This window comes from Rhipicephalus microplus, chromosome 6, assembly GCF_043290135.1.
Source record: "Rhipicephalus microplus isolate Deutch F79 chromosome 6, USDA_Rmic, whole genome shotgun sequence".
Classification (NCBI taxonomy): domain Eukaryota; kingdom Metazoa; phylum Arthropoda; class Arachnida; order Ixodida; family Ixodidae; genus Rhipicephalus; species Rhipicephalus microplus.
Genome location: NC_134705.1, coordinates 109,842,915 through 109,870,633, shown reverse-complemented (window position 1 = coordinate 109,870,633; position 27,719 = coordinate 109,842,915). Strand labels below are relative to the sequence as shown.

The 27,719-nt window shown below is 42.9% G+C and overlaps 1 long non-coding RNA gene across 1 annotated transcript; it reads right to left on the bottom strand.

The window, feature by feature from the left end:
- LOC142764868 (uncharacterized) lies at nt 1-24,078 on the bottom strand. The gene is made up of 3 exons (XR_012883935.1): nt 23,942-24,078; nt 9,897-10,074; nt 1-186 (listed from the first exon to the last, which is right to left on the bottom strand). It is a non-coding gene; the product is annotated as an uncharacterized LOC142764868 (long non-coding RNA).
- Between the last annotated feature and the right edge of the window lie 3,641 nt (nt 24,079-27,719).

The window sequence follows — 27,719 nt, the reverse complement described above, 5'->3', positions numbered from 1 at the left end:
AGGAAGGAAGGAAGGAAGGAAGGAAGGAAGGAAGGAAGGAAGGAAGGAAGGAAAACGGTCAATCTTGCGTTGGGCGTACAATAGGGCGTACAGTTTGCACAACGCGTCTCCGTTTCGAGGGGCCTGGACTTAGCGAAGGCCTTCGCCTGCGTCTCAATTTCGTACAAAGGTGGTTCACGCATTGCCCTGAAAAATGTTCATTAGATAAGCACAATGAAAGGGGTTGAAAGATATAACACAATTAGTCTAACATGTTTGTGGACCGAAAAGAGCCGTGCGTGTGTTTTGCTTCAAGAATACCTGTAATTTTAGGCACAGTATTATTAATAAAATGTGGTGTGTTACAGCAAAAAATATAAAATCATCTTTTAGTTCGATAAGTTTAAAATAGTTCCACAAGTTTAAATGTACGTGTGAACGCTCATGCTGCTTCCACATGATGATCACAAAACAGAGCAGTTTCATATTTCGTCTAGAATAAAAATTTGATTGCTCGAGTGTCTACCAATGCTCGAGTTTATAAAAACTACACCCAATCAAACCAGGTATTTATGTATTACAATAAAGGTTAATGCAGGTTACTTAAAAGCTTCATATTGGACAGATATGTGAGGGGAAAGGCGTCATACACCTTCGTCGCGTATGTTTTCAAGTTCAATGTATTGATTGATTGATATGTGGGGTTTAACGTCCCAAAATCACCATATGATTATGAGAGACGCCGTATTGAAGGGCTCCGGAAATTTCGATCACTTGGGGTTCTTTAACGTGCACCCAAATCTGAGCACACAGGCCTAAAACATTTCCGCCTTCATCGGAAATGCAGCCGCCGCAGCCGGGTTATGAAGTTCAATGTTCGAAAACAATGATGGTTATATAGTTAAACACCCGCCAGGACGGTAATTGGTTACGGTCTTTAATGGCTGACTTGAATGTCACGGGAGCAAGTTCCGGCCATTCCTGCCGCATTTAGGTAAACGCTTCACAGTACAATCGTTTATGCCTAAATTTTTTATTTTTTTTAATTACAGATACTGCAGGCCCTACCCGGGCCCATGCAGGAGTGGGATACAAACAATATGTTCAATCAATAACTAGTAATACACTGGAGTACAGGGCATATATGAGAGAATACATAACTATCAAGTACAGAAAAGTCAAATATATTTTCTCGCTGTTCAACAGAACTGCGCACAACTAAGAATATTTTCAACATTTGTAGCCGGTAAATTGCACTCAAATGACACTATTTTCAGCATACATCACTTATATGGTGAAATTAATCTTTTCTATCTGTTGAGTGAATGAAGCCGTCGAGGCAGCATTCACTACTTCCGCAGGTAATGCGTTCCAATGAAAAATTGCGCGAGGAAAGAGAGCGAACTTGTGGGAATTAATGTGGCTGGGTGGCTGCCTAAACGTTTTGCTGTGATTTGTCCTAGCTGAAAGTTTAGAAGGCTGCTGAAGGTATCGCTCCCGTGATAATTTAAAGTCCCCGTGATCAAGTTGGTAGACGAATTTTAATCTGGATATTATCCTGCGCTGTTCTAGTATTTGTAGGCTTGCCCTATTACGTAGATTAGTTAGACTATGTTGTCGGGAGTAAGCGGAATATATAAAGCGCAGAGCTAAACTATGGACCCTTTCTATTTTCTTAATCAAATATTGTTGCCAAGGGTGTGCTGCAAACTAGGGTGTGCTGCAAAACAACTTGTACAGGTGTACCAGTTACCAGCTGTAAATAAACTGTGAAAGAATTGTAAAACAACTTCAATAATAACTCCTGCAAATTCGGGGTCTGGGCCTAGGCCCCTCTTTGAGGAGGACCGGAGACGCTCTCTCTTCGCCGTCTCACCAAGTTGTTGATGACCCATACTTCGTTCTGAAGGTCGGAGCTGTGCAGTGAGGCCGTCCACTGCGCCGCAGTTTCATCTGGGGAGAGTGCATTTCCTTCTGCTATTATTGGACATTCCCAGAAAATGTCCCATAGTGATGTGTGAGTTCAGCCATCTGAATATACGTGTGGATATATCCTTTTAGAGTGAACTGGCGTTGCAAGGTCTGGGTATGTAATTGCCTCCAGTCTACCGCTTCGGATCTCTGAAGGTTTGGCCGTGGCAGAAAGTAAATACGCCAAGATGTTTACAAAAGCTCGTAATGTCGCAGTAGTGGGCCATTCTAACCCTCTCTATCCAAGCAAGAAATAAAAATAAGTCCACTACAACGCAAAACTCTAATATGTGATGTATATTTATAAATCACATGTAGTAACACCTGTTGTCATGTGTCTGGGTGTAGACGCCCGAAATGGCTTGGGCTGGCGTATTGATTTCGCTCATGTAGAAATGTCAGTAGATCGTTTTATACGTGTTTTCAACCGCATGACTCATTTAACACATTCTCTGACAGAACAGCTGTGCTTTTTGTTGTGCATTTATATCTCACATACTGAAACTCAGTTGAAAGCCTATGTAACAAGAGCGGCGCACAAGGACTGATATACACTTCCACATGAAACATTGAATGTATGAAAAGAAAATTTGGAAGAGGCTTATCAATTTGGTTTATGCTTTTCATGTGTTGTCCTTCTTTGACTGCTACAAATTTAAACTAGTGATTCTTACCTATATGTGTTCAAAACACAAATTTTCTTCAAACAGCAGTATGTGCCTCTCTCGTGACATTGAATATAACCTTGGGAAAATATCCCTTCCTTTAACTACTCATACAACAAAGTATGGCAAAGAATAAGTCAGCAATCAGTTATCATATGCAGCAGGTTTCCTTTAATTAGCGTTATCAGCGAATATGACCTGTATATATTGTGTAAAGAACCTTAATTACGCTTTTTAAAATACAAATTTTCTTCAAACAGCAGTATGTACCTCACTCCTGACACTGAATATAACCTAGGGAAAATATCCTTTCTTTTAATTACTCATAGGACAAAGTATGGCAAAGAATGAGTCAGCAATCAGTTATCATATGCAGCAGGTTTTCTCTAATTAGCGTTATCAGCGAATAAGACCTGTATATATTGTATAAAGAACCTTAATTAAGCTTAATTAAAATACAAATTTTCTTCAAACAGCAGTATGTACCTCACTCGTGACAGTGAATATAACCTTGGGAGAATATCCCTTCTTTTATTTACTCATAGGACAAAGTATGACAAAGAATGAGTCAGCAATCAGTTATCACATGCAGCAGGTTTCCTCTAATTAGCGTTATCAGCAAATATGACCTGTATATATTGTATGAAGAACCTAAATTAAGCTTGAAAACCCGGATGAGGTCTTTTTAAAAGCATTGACATACATGCATTTGCAGTTTACCTCTTGCAATGCATATTTTCCTTCGCCTAACGGTACCACAATTTGTTACATAACTGTTCAAGCCGTGAATATTTAATTTCACTTTACTCCTTCAAATTATTATTCTATACAGTGACATTTTTTTAGATACAAGTTATCATTTATATACACGTTGATATGTTGCCACCGTGCAAAATATCACTTGAAAAAGAAATTTATAATGCTCAATGTGTCTCATTTTGTGTTAGCGTAACTTGCGGTCAAAATAATACAGAGCAAAAAGTCGTTTTGGTTTTCGCTGTAGAGACAGCTGATACTCTTTTTTTGGGGCCTTTACGCAGTCTAAAGGAGCCCACTCCTTGGACTTGAGACAAAATGCGGTGTTGTGTGGCTCGAAAACACCTTGCACTTCTTACAACACGACTCTTTTTTTTTTTTTTGCAAATGCTATCGTTTGTGAAACTCTCTCAAATCATTCATATATTCAAAAATTGAAAGATAGATATATTTTGACGCATCTTCTTTACATCTTATTGCCGTTTTGATGTAGAGATGCTTAGGCGTTTCAAAGCTTTTAACTTCATCTGGCAGGTTTTGAGAGAGAAAGAACCTGGAACTGTGCTAGTTTCAGATTTTCTAGCGCTCGCTTTTTCAATAGGGTATTGAAGAAACGTCGTTCATATAAATCCGAAGACGTCCTTGTGAAGAACTGAACTGGGAAACTCCAACATTGTTTATGCGTCTCTTATGACAGTCCTTGAAAAAATAAAACGCGATGCAGCATTATTGGAGGGAGTCAGGTCTTGAACTGCAATCAGTGCTTTTTCATGAAATTTTCTCCTAGAAACTGTGAAAGACATTGTCTTAAAATTTCGAACCATCCTAAACAAAGAAATATCATATATTATGAGTAGTACTTATTTGGTAATTTATTAAGTCACTCCATGAGGCAACTGGATGCCCTTTTGTCAACTTTTACTTCTTTCACAAGCCACAATTCAATAAAAATTTCCACTTTTTCTCTGGGCACCAAACCAAACTTTTGGTGGCATGTAGCTTCTACCCTAAACTAATAAAATAAACATTTATGTTGCTGTGCTGGCACAGCAGTAGTTTCATGCATGGATACAAAAAGTTTGCCAAGCAGAATTTCGCCCCTTTTTAACCGCAAGCACACTCAGACCAGTCGAAAAAGTTTCTCAGCGCTAACACTGAACAATCGTCAACGTTTACACCCGAAAGAGTAGACAAAGATCAGCTCTCATCGCTGGAAAAAAAACAAAAAACTGAATTTTTGTATAAGCTACAGACGTCGGTAAAGTCAGAATGTTGCGTTTTGTCCCGTGTCTCATTTTACCGAGTCATACCCTGCTTCAGTGCGTTTTATTCTGAAAGTTATGCGCTATAAGCTTCAAGTGTTCGCGGGATGAAGAGCGCGTGACGAACTGGCAAAAAACTGCGTTGTTGTGCCACCTTCACTGACGTGCACCATAGAGTTGAGGGTATCGGCCACGGCGTCCGAGATTTATTCAGCAGCGGGGCGTTGTATAAACGCACCACTCCTGATCACCGATGCCGTGTATGGGAGCATCGACACCACGCCGCGGTGCAGTAGCTGGCGCAGTAAAACAGGTTTCCGTTGCTATGACACGCACTTCACATCCCAGAATCATTTGCGGTGGACAGTATATTGTTAGCTTCACTTGAATTTTGAATATTATTATTGCAATGTCCTTTTCATTTTCTAAATGTCCTTATATTTTATTGCGATACCAAACTCGTATCAAAATGAGAGGATTCAAGTTTTTTGTAATCATTCATAAGTTCTTCGCAGTGATCTATGTATTGCGCCTCTATGAGTGTTTTCGCTCACCTTACTGCTGTTTAATTTTTAGGAGCCTGAATGTACGCCCAGATAGTAATCAATTATATATGATCGTTCTTGCATCGACTCAGTGACATATAATATTCATGCACACATACCAGCATTATTACTCAGGAATGCATACATTTACATGAATAAAATTCAACTGTGCAGAGGAGGTTCCGAAGTTAGAAAACTGTCGGGGGGACCTCCGTTAGAGAATAAGTCAAGTGCGATAACAATGCAGCAAGCAGTGAAAAACACTTTGTACAAATTCAACAAAGAATGGTTAAAATTTCATAACAACAAGGCAAGAAAAGTTCTGTGTAACAGCAAGTGGTATAGTGAGTAAAAGAAATACTAAAATTAGGAGTAAGGCACGACGGCAGAGTTTAGAAAACACGTTTTGTGATTAGATACTCTTTAAACATTTTGCGAAACGAATAGAATGTGTGACATAACTTTATTTCAAGTGGTATGTTGTTCCATACGGATACACCTGTAAATTTAAGAGTTAGTTTTTCATAATTGCTGCGCACTTTAGGGAGAAGGAAGTTGTGACAGGCTGAAAACCTGGAGTTATTAGTATTGACAAGATGTTGTGTGGATAGCCCTGAAACACATAGACCATAATAAATGAGGCGGTACATCAATATAGCTAACTTTAGAGTGAATAAAAGATTATTTGGAAGCACGGAAAAATAAATAAAGAGTGGCGTAGAAGACGATTGAAATGGAGCGAAGGCGATCAGACGTAGCGCCAGTTTCTGAAGATGTAGAAGAACTCCAGGTGACTGGCATATGTATTACCCCAGGATGAAATGCAATAGGAAAGATGGCTATGAATATATGTATAGTATAATAATAAAATAATGCGTGACTGAAAATAAGGGCGGGCTTTAATGAGAACATGAATGCCAAAAGAAGCTTTTTTTTAATATTGAGAGTACATGATAGTTATATTTCAAATGCTTGTCTAGTATTACGCCTAAGAACTTCACATGATCCGATACGGAAATAGTATGGCTGTTAAGAGATACGGAAACTGGTGACGGAAATGTGTTCTGTGCGGATGAAAACACCACAAATGTAGTTTTTGAGGGATTCATATTAAGATGATTGTTAACACACCATTGATAAATATTACAGAGATCAGAGTTCAAGCTACTTTCAAGTTCAGCAGTTGTTTTCTGGGATGTAAAAATAGTAGTGTCATCGGCGTAAAGAAGACAGTTAGTATGGTTAAGGGAACTAGGTAGGTCGTTAATAAAAAGTAGGAATAGAAGAGGGCCTAAGATTGAACCTTGAGGGACGCCCATGGTAACTGGCTTAGTAGATGACGCAATGTTATTGACATGAACTACCTGTGAGCGATTTGTTAAGTAATTGCGAATGAACTGCAAAGCGGGACCCACAATTACGAAAGATTCAAGTTTACACAGAAGGATCCGGTGATTAATTGTGTCGAAAGCCTTCGTGAGGTCAATAAAAACTGACCCAGTAAGTAATCCATCGTCTATGGCTTGTTTAATTCGGTCAGTAAAGCTGAGCAAGGCGAGCTCTGTCGAGTAGCCAGGTCAAAAACCAAATTGGTGGGGAGAGAGTAGGTTAAATTTAAGCAGATAGCACATAAAACGCAAGTAAAAAAGCTTTTCGATTACTTTGCTAAAGAAAGGAAGTACACAAATCGAACGGTAAATATTAGTTGACAAACTATTGCCCTTTTATCATTATTATTATTATTATTATTATTATTATTAATATTATGATAGGTAATATTGTTAGTATTTGTATGAATATGTCTAAAAACGCCAAATGCTGAAAACTGCCGAACCCTGCTCTACATTGTCCTATTACTCACATCGTCGTTTTAGAGAGTGGTGAGCACGGTGAATCGGAAAAGAAATCTGTGTTAAGGAGAACCCATTTACCATGTCTGACAAATCTCTCTCTCTCTCTCTCTCTCTCTCTCTATATATATATATATATATATATATATATATATATATATATTGTGTTGAGCGAGACAGAGGACAAATTCATCTTCCTCTACCTTCCGTTAGCTGCCCACGCGCCTGAGCCCCAGCGTCTATATTCGTCTTCACAATATATATATATATATTCAGAGTCAGATCCTCTGCGAGAACGGTAACATCGGAAAGCGTTCATTTCGACAGTTTTCGTCAGTAAAGAAGGTACCGTCTGTTCCCAATCACAATTATAGTATTTTGAGTAAGAAAATCGTAATGGGACAAAACAGAGGCCGAGAACTGAGAAAGGTCCAGGATTCACTGTGCTCTGCAAGTGGCGTCATGAGTGTGTATTTTCTTAGAAGTATTTCATTCATTGTAAATGGAAGGTGATCTCTTTATAGTAGACGGTTGCTGGCTAAGGTAAGGGCTTGCGAGCCACAGTTTTTTTTACTGACCACCACAAACCAAGAGTGAATGGCGTGGGCGACTGTGGTATCTATCAAGCTAACAGAATTTGCAATCAACTACAGTAGAAAACAGTTAAAAAAACTGACCGCCTCGACAAGCACCATTCTCCGCAACAAAAACCACTTCTCAAACCAGGAAATCATCCTACTAACACAGTTCGAACAGAATGTATACCAAGAGGTGAAAAAAATTGAAATACACAAATTTAACACAGACAATGTTTTGAACCTCCCTTTTCTAGACGTTATACCATATGAATACAACACATCTGTTCATGAGGCCACTCATGGCACAAAAGAGAACACACCTCTCAACACCTACAGCGACGCTGAGATAATAAACCTATTGGACACGAGTTTGTCAACTCATGTAGTAAAAATATAATCGAAAGGACTAAACTTCTGCCAAACTAGAAAATCTTTTGATAAGTTTCACTCCGCTCGGAGATCTCAGTAACTTCGCTAGAAAATTGAGGCTGAGCGAATATTTCTCAGACGAGCTTTTTAACAGCCCAAAGGCTCCCGCCACTGGACAAACAATTGGACATCAAGCAGTCACCAAGGCAAGTGTCTGAACCTATGTAGTAACGTGGTCCAGAAATATATATACAGGAGTACCACACACAAAAGGGAAAGCAAAAAACACGACAAAATCTGAGAAAAACAGTATGCAAAACCTAGCAACTAGGACTGACATAGTATTAAAAGCCGCTGTCAAAGGAGGGTCGATTGTAGTCTGGAATACAACCGACCACTTAGAAGATCCATGCCATCAACCAAACGACTGAAAACTCTACGAACGCCTCCCAGGGAGTTCCACATAAAAATAAGCGCGTATTGTAACAACAGAACTGAAGAAGCTATTGGACGAAGGAAGAATAACGCGCAGTAAGCACAAAGTAATGCGACCAGTACACCCTTTTCCGGGTCACTTTTAGATAATCCAGAAGAATTAGAAATCCGGTAACGTATAGATACATTAACCGAGCTCATATAGGTGTATGTTAAAAATTAATAGGCCACATTTATTGCACTCTCGCATCGTATGTAAAGGACACCAGACCTTTTCTTCGAGATATTGCAGACCTGTGTGCTCCGAAATATTCGTACTTAGTTACTTTTTCTGTGTCCTCATTGCATAGAAATATTTCTCACGATGATGGCATAGCGGCTATAAAAAGCACATACACATACCATAGACGACCTGTCACTCAAGATTTTCTAGCCATTGCAAGTCTCACAGGGCTATTTTTAGAATTGAACTCATTTGAGTGCAACCACTAGTACGTTCGCCAAATCAGAAGAACGGCCTTGGGTACTAGGCTCGCACCAAACTATGCTAATACTTTTGTGGGAAAACTAGAAACAGAATTTTTGTCAGAAACTTACTTGAAACCAGTCCTACATAGGATGAGAATGGACGACATTTTTCTTGATTGGAATTTCAGCGAACATGAACGGCTAAACATTATCGATTCTAACAATACCGCGCATAAAGCAACCACCACAACACAACCTGCAACAGACACACTTGTTTTTAAATTACAGTACGGACTTCCCTAACATTCTCAAAATTTTCAAACGAGAATATAACATACTAAAACAAGGTGAACGTCTAAAACACGCATTCCCGTCGGCTCCTGGTGTCGTTTACCCACCAACAAGGAGCCTCAGAGACACACTTGTAAACACCTAAATCAATACTTCAGCTTCCAACAGTTCATGCCAACCTTCTCTAAAGCCTTGATGTATTGTATGCAAAGTGATGCGAGAGACCAGCAAGGCAACCAGCATGCAATCCAACTTTTTGATTAACATACAAGGAAATCTAACATGTTATTCCGCTAATGTAGCACATCTATTTGAATGCAACGTGTGCGGCATGCAATACGTTTAAAATCGGAAACGGAAACACCCTTTCGGATTTGTTTCAATATTCACAGAGACGACAAAAAATCAGCCCCGAATCTACCTCTATCAGAACACCTTAATCTTCTCGGCCAATCATTCGACAAATTGTCTGTCGCACTTATAAAGACAGGATTAAAATGGAACCTGCAATATTGTGAACAACGTAATACCTCATACACCTATAATATATATATATATATATATATATATATATATATATATATATATATATATATATATATATATAGTGGATATTGTTAACATTCGAGAAGCGTTCTTAGTTTCCTCTGGCATGTTGGGGATGCTTAACCATCCAGCAGGTTGTAGAAGTTGATGCTGGACGATAAGAAAAAAACATCACATTTACCTTCACCGTGTCCACATGGGCAGTGTGGTGTGAATATTCCTTGTACAGCTCGCAGGCTGCATGGTTCGCCCTCACGGGCCAATAGCTGACAAGTGGGCAGCTCAGTGTTCCTTCGCAAGCAACACGTGCCTTCTACACAATGACTTGTGAAGTCGCATCGCATGCCAAATGACCTTGTCTGAAATGAAAATGTAGTAAAGTTTCGTGTCGCAAATGAAATTCTGCCGGCGATACATTTTACATGCGTCAAAAAGTATTGCGCATACTTACTGATATTTCAGAATGCTAATATTTATAAAAGTGTTTATCGCTGCGCACCTTTGGTGGTTTAGAAAATTGCCGTCTGAGCTACTTGCTGCTCACCGAGAAAGCGATTTCCTTAATGTTTTTAAAATAAGCGAACAGGGGGTACTGCTGGGGGCTGCGTTTTAACAAACAAATGTGTTTTTCAAGGCTCCAATCCTGGTTTTCTTAGCGAACTTATGAGTAAAGATAAATTATTACCACAAGTTCCCGCGATTTTGGTGGGCATTTTCAATGTACTCCAAAGAAAGTTGTGCTTTTCGGTGAATTGAAAACTGCTAATTTCTGAAGCGTTTCGGAAAACATTATTTCATGGTAACAAGACTGCCTTCCGAGTTCTGAGGAATGTTCTGCGAGTGAGGTTTTTCAAAAAAGTATTCTCTCGATGCCTTTTCTAGTTTCAACGACAAACCTGGTGCTGATGTTAAGCAAACATACTTGCTGAAAGTTGGAATCTCAACAATATCACTAGGCGCCACTCACCTACATGTCGACGAAGAGGAGGACGGGTTTTCACCTGTTTGCGCCATCTTGGCTACTGTAGTCGCGATCACTTTTTTCGTCTAAATACTGTATATAGACCCGTATTTTGCCGCCTCCCCGTAACGTCGTCGTGCGAAGACGTTCAGCTCCAGCCGCCATTACCGAAAACTTCCAGCGCCTTGCGCGGCGATAGATCTATGTAGCATTGCCATCTGCTCTCTTGGCTCGTTCCTACAAGGACGCTTATTCCACAGTGTCATTGATCCAGTGAGTCATGCGCGAAGAACTGGCGAACGCAAGTATCCAGCCCTAGGTGCTCTGATTTGTCCCGCGGTCAGCCCTGCTTCATCTTACTGTCCACTTCTAACCTCTTCTTGGCACCGTAAAACAAACTAAGGGTGTAAACGGGATGACAGGCCGATATGCTTCTACTGCAACGGGGTAGGCCAAATTTCATTCTATCATCACTGCCGTCGACCATCGTCTTCTGGTGCGCAATACCATGCCAACGGCACTCGATCTTTACCATATTATGCCCGCCAAGAATTCATGTACCCTGCCGAGGACACTCAGCCTTCACCCCATTACGTCCGCCAAACTTTAGAGAACCTTAATGCTCAAACATCCGCTGCACGTTACGAGTGCTTCACATCCACATAAAATCAGCAACTTTATCAATCTCCTCTGTCTTGTTGCTGACCTTCGCCATACCTCGTCGTCCCTCCTCGAAAAACTGACCAGTGCAGATCCTGGCGGTGATGCTGCACTCACCTACAGACCCGGAAATCCTCTGTTGACCCTGGCTAGCCGACAACATATTATGGACGTGCAAGAAGGTGTTACGCCTGTTTGGATAGGAATCGACACTGTAGCCCGGTTATTCCTCATGAGCACCCACCTTTGACCTCGCCTCCGCAAGGTCCTTAGCCTACCTTGTATAGCTGTTGTTCGTGTCGCCGATTGCATTAGTTCTTAAGTTCACGGGATGTGTGTTCTCCTTCAGAGCTTCGCTGACCCCAAGTTCTTGTCGACGCTTCGGCTATGTGACTAGACCCGAATATGTGCCATAACGACCTTGCCTACTGTAGAATATTCCAAGGACGTTAGCTTTTTTGGTTATGCTCATATTTTTGACGCTTTGTGAAAGATTTTACAACGATTGCAGCAGCACCTCCCGTGCCTTTTTGAAAAACACGTGCCCTTAATCTGGGGCCCTGATAAATCTTCAGCCTTTTCTCACCTCGTCAACTTACTGACATAGCCTCCTGTATTGGCCCCATCCGACGACATCGCACCCACTGAAGTATGAAACAATGCCTGGGGTCACGGCATCAGTTTTGTTCTTAGCCAATGCCAACGTGGTCTGGATTGTGGTATTTTATACGCCAGGCACCTTTTTGCACTCTTTAAAAGTTATTCGTTTACAGATGGAGAGCGCCTAGCTCTAGTATGGGCCGTTGAGAAATTTCGCCCATATCTGTACGGCAGACCCTGCACCATTGCCGTGATCGCCCCACCCTGTTCCGGCTGTCTTATTTTAAGGATCCCGCTGATCGCTTTGGTTGTTGGGCATTACAATTTCCAAAGTGCACGTTGACTGTGGTGTACAAGTATGGCAACTTGCACCAGGACGCCGACTGCCTATTCTATTATCCGTAGTCCCACAGAACCTTCATAGACGATTACCATTTCAACAGAGCGTGGAATGGCTGAGCTGTTCTACATTTCTACTGAGTCACGCCGTGAGCAGGCTGAAGCAATACTTCTTTGCAGAATCAGTTGTTCACACTTCTCGTTTTCCTTCTCGTTTTTCTGCAGCTTGCCCAGCAAATTGAGTTTTAAAATGTGACTCGGCTTTGCGTAAGGTGATTAAGTGTCTCAACACACCTCCTCCCGACCAATCCCTTCGTGTCTTCGTGCTACGCGATGGCACCTTAGGTCTTCGTAGTTTTATACCCGATGACGCTGAACAATTGCTTGTCATTCCGGCACACTTTCGTTTGAATGTACTAGCACAGCTTCATGATGTGTTGACAGTGGGGCACTTTGGCGTTTCCGGCACCTACGATCGTGCACGCAGTTGCTTTTAATGGCCAAGATTGTATCGGTCGTTCTGCCGTTACGTGAGCTTCTGTGAATTTTGTCAGCACCGGAAGAAGTCAACACCATGGCCTGCTTGCAGCCTTCAATTACTTGATGTCCCATATAAAGCATTTCATTGTGATAGCTTAGACGTGCTTGGTGCGTTCCTTACTGCTGTCTCAAAAAATCAGTTTATCACTCACGCCACCCATTATGCCACGCGTTGTCACAATTACTCGAGCACTTTCAACTAGCTGCACGATGACGTAGCGGAACTCTTGCTCCGCGACGTCTTCTCTTAGCACGGAACACCACATCAGCACTCGGCCGACCGTGGCAGACAGTTTCTTTCCAGGGTCATCATTGACATCCTGACAACTTGCTCGACCAAACGTAAGCTAACAACAGCCTAGCGTCCACAGACGAATCGCTTGGCCGAGCGGATAAGCCGAACAATCACCGACATGCTGGCGATGTACGTGCCAGCCGACCACCAAGATATGTATTCCGCATTGCCTTTAATCACGTTTGCGTGTAACACGTCCCGGCACGAGACGGTCAGTTATTCGCCTTTCTTTCTCCTATTTAGCCAAAATTCAACGTCGCCCTATGAACTCAGTGCTGCCTCCTTCCACACATCCGCCTACTGTGTACGTTCAAGAAGCTATGGCCCGCACTGATAATGCACGTCGAATCGCACGTGTTCAAATAAACGACTCGCAACTGGCCCAGCAATCTCGTTACAATAGCCGCTGTTAAAGATAAAGAAATTGGGCATGGACCAGGGGGGGGGGGAATACGTCAGGTGCGACAGAGGTAGAGAAAGAGAAGAACAAGGTAAAAAGGGGGAGTTAGCCCTGATAAAATAAACATGATCGTTCAGTTCTATGACCACGGGTCCTTGTTTTTAACCTTTCGTGCCGTGAAACCTGTGAGTGGTCGTACTGGCAATACGATGTCGTCAGCCGAGTGTCTCCGAAAAGGTGCGTGGAACTGTCAGGGTCAGCTTCTCACAAAGTATTACTCTACTCATAGAATTGCTGCGGGATTCCAACACCAAGGAACGCGAGGTGAACAGGCAAGTCATAGTTTTGATGACTAGAGAAGCTGGGGTCCGCCATTTAAACGAGCAGATCTTCGATGTAACTGCAGATGAGGCAGTGAACCAAAAATCTGAGGACGCTGCGTATTACAAGAAGGTAACGTGCGCAAGCGTGGATGGACAGTATTACCTCTCTGATTGATATGTGGGGTGTAACGTCTCAAAACCACCATATGATTATGAGAGACGCCGTAGTCGAGGACTCCGCAAATTTTGACCACCTGGGGTTTCTTGACGTGCGCCTAAATCTGAGCACACGGGCCTACAACATTTCCGCCTCCATCGGAAATGCAGGTTTTGCCGCCGGGTTTCGATCCCACGACCTGCGGATCAGCAGCCGAGTACTTTAGCCACTAGACCAGCGCGGGGGGGGGGGCAGTATTACCTCTCTGAACGTCGGCAATCGATTCACCTAAGTGGCACATACTCTTGGCTGCTTTTTTAGCCAGTCATCCCCATAAAAACTACTAAGTAGTTAGTTTCCGTAAAATCGCCGACAACCACGACATAGGCATGGAAAGAGACTTTGGATGTTTGGGCGACAAACATTCCAACCACAAAATTTGAATGTTGGCTAGTCAAGAGAATTCTGCCGAGGTTGAAGGAAATAACACCCAATCGATTGAGACAGTGTGCAGAAATATGAAAATATCACATCAGAATTCAAATATTTAGGATTCGGAATCAAGCGAAGATAGCGTGCATGGAAGATACTCATCAGCAATCGTTTTACGGCATATATTGGACAGGAGAGGAGCAGAAAATGTAAAGTTTTCGCAGCACTCCGAAGTTGAAAAGAAGGACCACAAAGAGCGGAAGATCAAGGTATTGCCAATCTTGAACAGGTTGAAGGAAGTCGAAGAGACGGTGGAAGATGTGGCATATTGGAAACGAATGAAGATACTGAACAATAATATGTCAATAACCAGCTAATGAAGTGTGCCAAAGAAGAGCCTGCGGACAGCTTGTCCACTAGCAACGATGGCTCCTTCGATCTTCTCGGTGGCGAATCTAGAAGTTCTGTGTTTTCCATGGTGTCTTCATCGTCACATGTAAAGCCTTGGCCTCCGGAATTGGTTTCGCTCAGCTTCGAAGAAGTGGATGCTGCTGCTACCAATCAAGACGATGGTCACCTAAAAGAGAAGGTGAGCACGCTGCTTGTGCCTCTGAAAGCGAGGCTGAGGGTTCTGAAAAAGGAGCCGATGATGATAATGATTATTAGAGTTTTGTAGTGAAGGTCCATGGATGGCCAAAAGGCGCCATGTCTTTAATGCGATGTAAGCAATTACCAATGATTGAGATGGCACAGTGTAATACCGCTGCATAAAGGCTTGAAATCACGTGCTGTGTAAAAGCAAAAAATGTGTGTATCAAGTAAAATTTATTACACTAGTACATGATTTTTGATGCATGTGTGTAGAATGAAATGCATGTAACCATGGTATCTACAAGTGAGTGATTGTAAAATAGCATGAATGCCTCCTCAACCCCATTGAAACCAAAGGGAAGAGGCAGGTGCTTCTCGGAGTAGCTACCGCATCAACAACCTCTGCGGAGAGGTTATGCTACATCTTTACCTCGTATACAATGCTGAGGCTTTGAATTTCATTTAAATTTGCAAATATTGGCTGATTTTCAAAAAGTGGTTCTTTGTAATTGAGTATTGAATGAAGAAGTGGAATGTGTTCATGGTAAACTAACAAAAAGTGCTTTTGTAAAATAGAGTCTAATACATTACATTCAACGAGGAAGTGGTTTACGGCTAGTGATTCACCACATCCATCACACAAAGGCAGATCACCACAGCAGAATAGGTATGAGTGTGTGCTGTGTGGATGTTCTGTTTGTAGCCCTGTAACTTCTGAGTGGCGTGATTTTAATACCGGCGGACAATGACCAAAGAACGGGTTGATGACGTGTGATTTATTTTCTGCGTGGTTATGCCATGTGCTCTACCATTAAGCTGTGAGCTTTCGTTTAAGATATTGTTATAGGTCAGCAGTAGGGATAGCTACGGGTGTTTTTACAGCTCTCTCAGAGACAGATTATAGTGTGCTGGTACCCCGCACACTAGAACATGCTGTTTGGACTTGTACGCTGTGCATAGTAGAGAATAAAAACAGGCAATGACGGAGATTTGTGTTTATTAGAAGTTTTCAAAGCCTTTACGAAGCTTATGAAATCTGTATAAATTACTGCCTCCTGTAATTTTGATTGTTTGATGTGTTTGACCGCCCCAAGTATCGCGTAGGCTTCTGCACTGAAGATATTGGTATCAGGATGCAGCAGGCCGGCCTCCGAAAAATATAGAGCAACTGCTGCGTACGACACAGAAGTGTGAGACTTAGATGCATCTGTGAACAAGTCTGAACCCGTGTATTTGTGTCAAAACTCTAGGAAGTACATGCAAATATGTGCCACAGGTGCGTGTTTTGTAACTTCCTTGAAGGATATGTCAAATTCTATCAGCTGTCATTGCCACAGTGGCAGATGCACGGCAGGAGCTATCAGACACTTATCAAGTAGTGGCATTCCCGTTTTCTCAGCGAGGCCTCTCACGTGAAGCGAGTAGGACTATCAAAACAAAGGACGGTTATCATACAGTGTGAAACTGAACAAGTCATTGATTACAGAGTGTTAGGGGTGTTTATTGTCTGCTCTTCTTTAAGACTCTACATAAAATACATGCAAGCCCTCTGCAGCTTCAACGGCCACTCGTTCGAGTGGACGTACAGGCTTTCTATGGGACTAGTGCGAAAAGCACCCGTAGAAAGACGAATGGACAATTAATGGACCAGGTCAAGCAATTTCAGAGAGCCTGGTGTGGCAGATTGATCTAAGCTCGTGTGTATGAGGCTTTTATCCAGTTCATCAGGTATTTTCGCTCACTGTGCCAGTATGTTCGTGACAAAACTTTGAGTATACTTATGGCTCTCAGGCAATTGTTCTTCAGGTTGTTCAGGTGAGGAACAAATGTTAATTACATGTCTAGAACTAAGCCTAGAAATTCATGTCAAGTTTTCACAGCTAAACACTCCCCGTAAAGGTTAATCATCAGAAGAGTTTGAAGACCTCTCTTCTTTGTAAACAAAACACACGTGCTTTTTTGCAGGTTAAGGAGAAAGCCGTTCTTATCTGCTCATTCGGTAACCTTATTTAAACCAAGTTAAAGTTGTCACTCACACATTGTGAGGTTGTATGATTGGTAAACTATCTGCACATCGTCTACCTATGTGCAATAGAACATAACGTGTTAAATGCAGAAATGGAGGGTATTCATTTTTATAATAAACAGTGGGCAGCTCAAGACACCGCCTTGCGGCATTCCAGTTTCCTGGACGAAAGTTTATGACAAGACATTCCCAACGCCGACACAAAAAGTGTGGCTGGACAAATACTTTAGTTTGGGATCATCATGTTACCTCAGGCATCTAATTGTGAGAAGTCTCGCAATATGCCGAAGCGCTAAGTGGTGTCGTAAGCTGTTTTCTTATGGAGAAACTATAAATGAAGAATTGATTTTGTACAAAAACATCACGGATCTGCGCTTCGATTCGCAACAAATGGTCAGTAATGGATCTACCTTAAAAGAATTCGCACTAGTATGGGTCCAGTAGATTGTTTGTAAAAGGTGCAGGGGCTGGCCGTTAATCATCTTTTCGAAAAGTTTACATAGGCATTTCGTCCAACGATGCGCCTGTAACTTGACACGGAAGATGGGTCTTTTCTTTGCTTTAGAATTGCAATTACAATGATTTTTCTCAGACAGAGGGGATCTCGCCGAGATGACAAATGGCATTATAAAAGTGGAGAAGGGCGTTAAGGGGCGAAGCTGCTTAAGGCGTGGGTCTGTCCATTTCTTGTATGTATGTATGTAGTATACGTAGCAACCGGTGGCACGTTCTCGCTCTAGGGCGGGTACATGCCACAGGACATGCGAGATGGGAGAAGGCGGTACTTGCCCATGCAACTGGCCTGTAACTTGCAACGGCAGATGGGTCGTTTTCTTGCTTTAAAATTCTAATACAGTGGTTTCATTCCAGACAGAGGGGATTTCGTCGGAAAGCTAAACAGCATTATAAAGGTGAAGGGCTTTTAAAGGCTAAGCTCCTAAAGGTGTGAGGCTGAGCATGTCTTGTATGTATGTATGTAGTAGTACGTACCACGAGTAGCACATACCCGCTCTGGAGCGGGTATGTGCCACTGGTGGTACGTACTACTACATACATACATACAAGACATGCTAAGCCCCACACCTTTTGTCCCACTGGTGGAGATGGTTGTACTTGGAGTGGTTTTTAGGTTGACGCATGGACAGACGGATAGACAGACCAGCAGACGGATGGACGCGCGGACGTACTCAAGGATTGCCGCACGATTAGACTGACAGGAGGACGGATGGACTCAAGGATGGACGCACGGACAGACGGGCGGACGCATGCATGGACGCACAGATGGTTGCGCGGACGAGCGAAAGCGTGGGCGGGCTGACGCATGCTCCGCCTCGCTCCTCATCATTCACTCCGTGGATGTGCTGTGATTTTTTTCTTACTTTTAGAAGAGAAGTGCTTTAACGATTCATATACTACGCGGTTGGAGCCTGAGGCAGAAATATTGCAAGAGGTTAGTGATGCCTGTAGCCTAACTAAAACGAAAAGCTTATTATATGCTTCTTGGTTTGTGCATTTGTGCTCTAGTTTCGGTTTTTCGATTACTGTTTTGTATAGCTGGAACAATCTGGTATAGTACGACGAGCTGGAGAGCTGTTCGAAGTGTGCCCTAAAAGAAATCACCTGGTTCTTCAAGCTTTCGCCTTCTGTGTTCATTCAAGAGTAAGTGAGTGAGATTGCCGTCTCACTACCTTGCCTACCGTGTTCCATACTTTCGCCTTCTTTGTATATGAATTGATTCCGGATAAAAAGTTAAGCCAACTCTCCCTCCTCACTTTTCTGTGCTTTCTTCTGCCTTGAAACTTTACGTTCCTAAAATTGTCAAAGTTCTCGGCTGTCAGTGAGTTCGGTATTAGCCTCCAAGCCTTGTTTGCTTTTTTCGAGCATTCCGACAATCACTGTTCAACCAAGGGACGCCTCGTTTGTTGGACAGCCGAGATTTCGGGAATTACTTTATAAGTGTTGTAAAAAAAGTCTACAGCTGCATTTATACATAACTCACATATGTCCGACCAACTCAAGCGAGAAGCTTCTCTGAACTTTTTCTACTCTCCTTTGTCTGTCAGCCACCTGGGAACCTGTGGAGGACGTTTGTCCATCGATGTGTCTAAATGATCGGAAAGTTAACACTTCCAAAATGATTGTTGATAACTTTTTATTGAAGCAGGGATACAAGCGATGAGGACACAATGCTGAGATCCATGCATGATTGGGGTTTGTTTGCGAGGCTAAAGTATGTTGGCTCCTTGCTATTCAACATACACGCACCCGAAAAAAGAAAAAATGTTCGATTAGGCGACCTTGTGCACCGCAGTGAGTGTCGCCCCATAGTACATTATGAGCATTTAAGTCCCAAAGTACCAGATAAGGTTCCGGTAGGCCATCCTTCAGGGACTGGAATTCGTGTTTTCTAGAAGGTTCTGTGGAGGTACGTAAAGAGAACAGATGGTGACAAGTTTGTTCAAAAGAACTGCATGAACAGCCACTGCTTCAAGGAATGTTTGTAGGGATAGATGTGCACATGCTACGCCCTTATCGACTATATTGGCCACACCACCAAATGACGCAACAGCGTCATTGTGGTTCTTTCTAAATAATACATAACAACGTAGAAAATTAGTGTTCCTTGGATTTAAGTGTGTCTCTCTACACACAGTACTTTTGGTGAATGTTTGTGTAAGAGTTCGTGGATATCGTGAAGGATTCGAAGTAGTCTTCTGACGTTCCATTGCCTAATTTTTGTATTCATTATGAGTTTAAATGAGAGCTCTGTGAAATAAAAGAAGTATTACGTTTAGTTAGGAGCCCTTGTTACAACCAGTGATAATAATTTTTGAATTTCTGGTGTGCTACAAAGAGCCGAGCCTGTCCTTCAGCGCCGAAGACACCGTTGGACTTGCTGTTGTGTCCATCTTCTCAGACGAGATACTGGATGCCCGCTTAAGGTTCACGCGTGCGGCCACGGAAGTCTTAGGACTATCTGCCTAACAGAGGGCCCTGGGGCTTCACGTACAGAGGCCTGCAAGCTTTTTGGTGGTGGAAGAGCCTGTGATACTACCGCTGAGGGGGTGAATGATGCTGCCGTCCATCCACATTGTGTGGTACGTGCGGGCGCCGCAGATTTTGGTGGCACTGCTCCCTTTCGTGCCACCTCCGAGAATGAAGGACCCTGCAAAGGTAGATGCTTGCACGCCTCCCTAAATGAGATGTTTTAGTTTACTTTGAGTGTATTTCTTTTTCATGTTTCCATGTAAAACAAGTGCGAGAGTAAGCGAGATGCCCACTGTCACAGCTTAATGCAGCGAGAAGTTTTTTACTTCACAGTTGCGTGTAGCGTGTTCGTGCGAAGAATACTTTGCATAGGTTTGACGGCCGCGGCAGCACTGAGACCCGTGCACGAAACGCTGGCAGTTAGGACAACGTCAGGGGTTGGGGATGTAGTGTCGGGCTTTTAGCTTCAAGTGGCCCATTTTGATACATTCTCAAAGTGTGCTTGTGCAGAATGTAAAAATGAGGAGCTTTGTCGGCGTTCCTTTGTTGTCACGCCTGATCTTATTCCTCTGAACATGCATTACGTGCTGTTCGTTTCAGCCATCAAGCAGCTCACTCTCTGTCAGGTTGATTAGGTCTTGATCAGATGCTACACCTCGTGAAATGTTCAGGGAATGGTGCGGTGTGACTGATACAGGTGTGGTTTTTAAAGAGGTGAGTTTTGACAGATTTTTGTACTGGGACTTGCTTTGTATTTCGAGAAGAAGTTTGCCACTAGTCATCCGTGCTGCATGCTAACCTGGACTAAGCGTATTGGTGAGGCATTTTGATACGACTAATGAAAAGATTGTTCTTGCTTTCTTTAGTGTTTCACAGTGAATTAGATGGAAGCGTGGTAAAATTTCTTTGTGTTTTAGGAAGACATTCAGTCTTCCTTTGGTGCGGCTCCTGTTAAAGGGCCGGCGATCGGACAGTTTGGGGAAAAGAAACGACGCCATCAAGTCTATACTACGAGGAAGAGCTTTTCTTGAGACGAGCTCGAGCTGGCTTACACTGTTGATGGTATCTACAGAAGAGGAATTCTACAAATGATGATGACACGTTGAATTGATAAAGAAGAGTCGGTGACTACGCCTACACTATAAACTTGGCAGCCATGCTAGCCGTAAACCACGGAGCGAAACAAGGGGACGCCGTAGCACAATTATAAAAAGGCAAACCACTGCCAGCTGTAATAATCCACTATAACCCAATAATAGTTGACCAAGAGAGGGTACATACACAAGGTTAAACCTTGCCACCTCGAAGATGAAAGTAAACAGAAATGAGGAGATGATAGTAAAGATTGAAAGAGAGAAAAGATGGAGATCAGGGGAGAGAGAGACAGGAAAAGGCGACTGCCGACAGGAAAAGGCGACTGCCGGGTGAGCCTGGGGGTGCCGTCTACGTTAAGTCAGCGCCTAGGGGGTGTGTTGCCGTTGCCGGGTGGCCTTAAAGGTCCAATCATTCAGCATCGGCTCAACCCCAGCATTCTCTTTTCTATGAACACGGCTAAGCCACGCACGGTAAAGCAAGGAAGGAGGTCGAAGTCTCCCTCCCCCTCCCTTCGCCGATGGCTCGGGTCCGTGGTGTCGCCACACACCAAACGTCTGCTTGCGCAGACGCAGGGGGAAAATGGAGCCGAAACAAGACCGCTACCACGCCATCCAGTCACGCAAGCCTCTCATCAAGAATATTCCCGCAGACCAATGAGAGAGCCAAGCACAGGGTTAGAGCCACTGCAAGGAACTTCGCTGCAGGGGCCCAAGAACTTTATGCAGTTTTCTCCAAAACGCTCCCGTAAGTGGTCTACAGAAGAGCCCGAGTCTGTAGTACAGTAGCCACCGCACCTAGGTGAAAACGATGGAGATGAAGGCGCACAGATCATTTGCGGCTCGCATCAAAAAGCTTTATCTCACAGTGGTGTCAGCGACGTGGTGAATGCACAAAAACACCTGCCCAAACCACGTAACTGCATCACGGACGAGACAAAGTGGTCGGAGCCTGCTCCATGCGTTTAGTCACTGACCACGTGGTAGACTAGATGGGACAAACATTTTACAAGTTGTAAGCGACAGCACGAATTGTGGCATGCCTTCCGTTTCCTTTAGAGGATGTTCAAAATAAAGAAGCGGCACATGGGCATGGGGGAGGTGTGGCAGAGGTAAAGAAAGACTAGAACGGGATGAAAAGGTGGATTTAGTCTGATGGAATAAACATCGTCGTCAAGTTCTGCAACTACGGGTCCTTGTTTTTAACAGCCACCCCAAACCGCTCACTTTCTTACTGGATCACTTGTACTTACTTGGTTTCCAGCAAGCTGTGTTAGACATGGGCAAAAGCTGCTGTTCTCGCACACCGGACTATACCATGTATGCCGTCTAGGGACCGACGTGACGTATAAGATCGAATCACTGTCTTCGACCACATATATTTATTTCTTCACCGACATCGTTCGCATTGCGAGCTTGAAGCTGTGTACAATGCCTATTGTCACTACTGCAATTGTTTAGATACACCGAGTCTGTGCTTTCACCGCTGGAGGGTATTGTTATGTTCCACTCACCTAGAGGTTGAAGCTGTGCGCCAGTGTTACTTATCTCGTGGTTCCGCTTCTTAGAAACCATTACTTTGCCTAGCTGGGTTGCGTTTTGTATATATAGTGACTGGTGGCTTCTAAAGCTACCAATTTGTGTAAGGCATGTCGTAAAATTAGGCAGGCCAAGATAAAGTCATTAGGCCCCGATTTACGTGCAGGCCGATATACTATTTCCTTCATATACTACTTACGTCCACATGTGTGCTATCTTGTACTACATAGGATCAAGAGCACGGACTTATTATAACCTCAAGGGTCTCTCTCCTGTCTCCTGCTTCTTGTTCATGTGCACGCTAGCTGCTGGGTTTATTTTACACATCGGAGTCACTGCGTCACAAGCACTCGCGGTTACGTCAGTACGGGTACTGTCATCAATAAGCATTGCCTGTCTAGAGTATTCCAGGCAGGTTTACGATAAAAAGTTACCTCCAGTAACACGCCGGGAGTTTAGACAGAAGGCCTGTTTCTTGCTGCGCTACGGCAACTCTTCAGCCTTGAAGCAGCCCGCAGCCCGTGGGGCTCGACTGACTGCACTGCAATAGGTCAAGCCTACCGAAATGGTTGACTTTCAAGAAGCAGCAAAGCGGCTCGTTTAGCGTAGTTTTATTGGGGGGTGAACTAAAATTTAAAGGGGGCCAGTGGGCATTGTTCAATCAATGTCAGAAGGGCTAAAAAGAGCAAAGACAAATGCTAAATGCCCTTGTTTTGTTGACTTGTTATTTTTTAGTCTGTAGGCTGGTTGTTTGTACGCAAAGTTGTACAAAGGCACAAGCGCCTTTCGTGAAAGTACAATGTGCAGGACTATTACCGTTCTAACAAGTTCTAACGATCCGAGACCTTTCACGCATTACTGTGGGTGCCGGAGGTTCTTTACTGGCTGGAAGGAAGAGCTTCAAAAGGAATGCAATAATAAGGTTGAAACAATGCATCTGCATAAAATAAGTTTACTTTCTCGATACCTAGCATATTTATGACGAAGGTTAGATGACTAAACAGTACATTTATTATATTATCTAAAATAGTCGTCTTTATACCAACGATAGCGCTTTAGGCATGTCAGAAAAGCCCCATCGAGTTACAATGTAGATGCTGGGCTTTCCCTTTGGTTACTTCGTAGGCAAATTCCGGCTGAACAGTGAACAGTATTACAGAACACCACCTTAAAAGGAAGAAAATACGTTCAGTCACGCTATAAGGTGCGGGACGTCGATAAATTGTGTTTATATGTGTGCAATGTATAAACGTGTGATGCCGAGTGCGACAGTAGTGTACTTACTACTGATGGAAGCGGAACCATCATCTGGCTTTTAGTAGTGAATGTCAATAATGCCAGAAACAGAAAAACGATTGCAGTAAACAAGTATGTGATTCTTCGCTCCATGCTTTACGTGTCAACTTCATTCCACATTGAACAGAAGCGAATAGCATGGCGAGTCTTTATAGCTACTGCTTGATTTGCATTTCAAAGTCATATGTTCATGCACTCGATCTTTTCAAGCTTCTTTTTACAATTTACGTCAGAAAAGACAGATGGCAATGGTGCTTTAAAAATAATACTTACTCCTATGCCAAAGTGTGAGTGAGAGCTTTCTTTGAGACATTAAGCAATATCTGAGTGCTGCTTTTTGATAAAATTATTTTCTTATGATTCATTTGGCACGTTATATCTTGATTGGCTCACTGGAACCTCCATGCATCTAATTAGCTGTGCAAGTTCTTTGGGCTGTTTGGACGTTCGTACTGTCTCGCATTGCTTATAGTTAGACTACGGTTTCACTTCTTGAACACCTTTACCATTTTCCATGTGAACGCTTGCAAATATGGTGCTTTATGGGCTGTTTTAAACCTCAAGGTACACCTACATGGAGACTTGTTTGTCGGTTCCTTGTACTACGATGTGAACAGTTTGGTCACTATATAAACAGCAAACACTAACTTCAATATGAACTTTTAGAGACAACAAGTGCGTAAGAAAGCGTTCGAGTGACACGCTTGCTTATTTTCTATTATATACCAATTCCTCAATATCTATCCCTCAGCTTTCATAAAAATGCACATCCTATGAAAAATCAACAGTTCTGTGAACAGGGAAGATAAAGTCGGAAGCAGCGCATGGCTAAGACTGTATAGTAGGGAAGTTTCAAATTGTTTGTTTTGGGTGCTCTCGTTAGCGCCTGCTCTGACTCGTTTGGGATGGCGTGGCACCGATGTATGCACTCAAATATCACAGGTATACTATTGGCTAAGAGCCGATATAAACCAAGAGTGTATTTTCAATACGATGTTCTGCTTCACACGCAGTGCCTCACTGTGTATACTCTGCTGAGATTAACAATATCAACACCAGCACTTGAAAATCGCAACGGAAAAGAGTCGTTGCGATAAATCTCGCGTGCTTGAAGCATTGACATGCGTTGATGTAACTTCGAAATAATGGCTCGCGCTGAAGTGGGCACATGAGAGAAAGCATTTATTGTGTGTGAAAGTGTACTTGTTCTTCAAAAAACTACAAAAGGATCGCCTCAATTGATGCCAGAGATACGTACGTCCTATAATGTGTTCATGAGATTAGACTTCAAAAAATGGTTAAGGAGGCTTTCAACTATTTTTTCAACTATTTTCAACTATTTCAACCCATAAAGAAAATATTGTATGTGGGCGAAAGCTTCTCTGATCTGTGCCTCAATACAAACAAGGTGGTCGGTGATGGATCTACCCTCTCGAAATCCACACTGGAATGGGTCTCGCACATTGTTTCTTTCAAGAAAATGTACATGTCGGCAGTTTATTATTTTTTCGAAGAGTTTGCAAAGGCAGCTTGTAAGTGCAATAGGCCTATATCTCGAAACTACAAACGGATTCTTGCCCTGTTTCAAAATGGAAATCATGATAGCCACTTTCCAGGAAATAGGAATAGTGGCAGAAAACGAGATAGCATTGTAAAAGGAATGTTTTGTTTTTTGCGTTTTAACGGAGAGTTTTTTCAGCGCTTCATACAGCACATGGGGAAAGCCTGGGCGGAATCACTGTAGGAGTTTAGTGATGTTTGGAGCTCAGCTAAGCTGAACGCTTGGTTTTACGCCTCGTATTTTGTACATTTGTGTTCGAGTTTCAACTTTTCTATTCTTCTTTTGTATTTTTTGGAGAGTCAGTGTAGTGTGACGAGCTGGACGCCCATTTGAAGTGTGTGCTCAGGAAGTTCACCTCATCTTCCAAGCTGTCACATTGTGTGTATACGAGTGGGAGTGAGTGCACTTGTCTTCCTTCTATTCTACCAATTATGTTCCAAACGTAAGCCTCCTGTGTATATGAATTTATCCCCGATAAGCACTTTTGCCCGCTTTTTTTTTTATCCTGCCGACGCGTTCTCCTGCCTTAAGACATATATTCTTAAATCTGTCAAGAATGTCGGCTGTCGGCGAGTTCCGAAGGAACCTCCATGCCCTGTTTTGCTATTTTCGCGCATTCCGACACAAAGGCCCGTATTCACAAACCACCCTTAGCCTTACCTCGAATTTTTTTATCAGTTATAAGCCTTTACTGTGCCTGATGTACAAAGTAGGGCAGTGTCATATACACGTATTGTTGTGATCTTTGACCTAGTTAACACTTTTGTGCCTTTATAACGCTTTTAGAGCGTACAGAAACTTGAGGAAAACTCGAGGTATGGCCAAGGTTATTTTGTGAATACGTGCCTCAGTGTTCCACCATAAGACACGTCGCTTACTAGGTAATCTAGATGTTCACGGTATGCATTTGGCTGCTGCGTCAGTTAGAAAAGCTGCGAAGTACTGGACACCGTCATTTATGTTTAACGTACATTTGTCAGTCCAACTTAAACGAATAGTGTTGTGAAACTGTTCCTAGTCCGCTTTGTTTATCAGCCATTTGGGAACATGTGGAGGACAATAATTAAATGTTGGTGAACTCAACACCACAGGAAACTCGTCACCTCTATGTGTATTACTCATGATTTCCCATTTCTGTAGGGGTAGAAGTGAAGAAGACACGATATCGAGGTCAATAGACGAGTAAATTCTGTTTGCAACGTTACAGTACGTTGGCTTTTTCCTTTTTAGCAGAGAGGCATCGGAAAAAAAAACAGAAACTGTTCAACGAGACGACAGTGAGAATCGCCCCACAGACCACTTTGAGCATTCAGGTCACCAAGGAGCACATAAAGTGTCGGTAGTTAAAGACTACAATTCACGTCCATTAAAGACTACAATTCACGTCTTTAAAGATGGTGATGCAGAGGTATGTACAGACAGCAGACGGTGACAAGTTTGTTTAGAAGAACTGCTCGGGCAATCATCAGCTCAAGAGATGTCTGGAGTGGTAAATGTCTACACGCCACTCTTTCACTTACCTTAATGGCCAGGTCTCCAGATGACGCCACAGCATCATCTTGGTCCTTTCGTAATATGGCGTAAGCATATAGAAAACTTGTATTGGAAGATTTTAGGTGAGTTAGTTGTACACAAACAGTTTTGGTGCGTGTTTCTGTAAGAGCTCCTGGACATCGTCGAGGTTTTGAAGCAGTCCTGTGACGTTCTAGTGTATTGTTTTTATCCGTTTTGAACGTAAAATGGTGCTGGTTGTACATTAAGGGAGTGATATTTGTTTAAAGTGAAAGTTTGAGCTCAACAACAGGGCTGTCACCAGGCCGCGTTATCAGTATTTTAGTTCTTTTAGTGCGCTCCAGACAGCCGCGCCACTCTTTCGGCACCCCATTGACTCCTCGGAGGCACTGCATGCACGCACATGCGAGCTGCTTGTTCGAACTTTGGGCCTCGCCCGGGACGGTGCGATTTTGAGACCTGAGGACCCGGGTGTCAGTGGTCTCTGTTAAATAGTAACCGGAGTAGACTGAAATACTGCCGCGTTGGATGCAGGCACCACGGCCGATGGCTCGCTCTGCGCAGGCCTAAGGCGCCGCAAGGGCTGGTGTGGCACTTCCCCCTGACGCGCCGCGTCAGCTAATGTGGGGCTATAAAATGGCAAGGCTCTTCTTCGTGCTTCCTTAGATGTGTTGGTTTTTTTTTACTTTTATT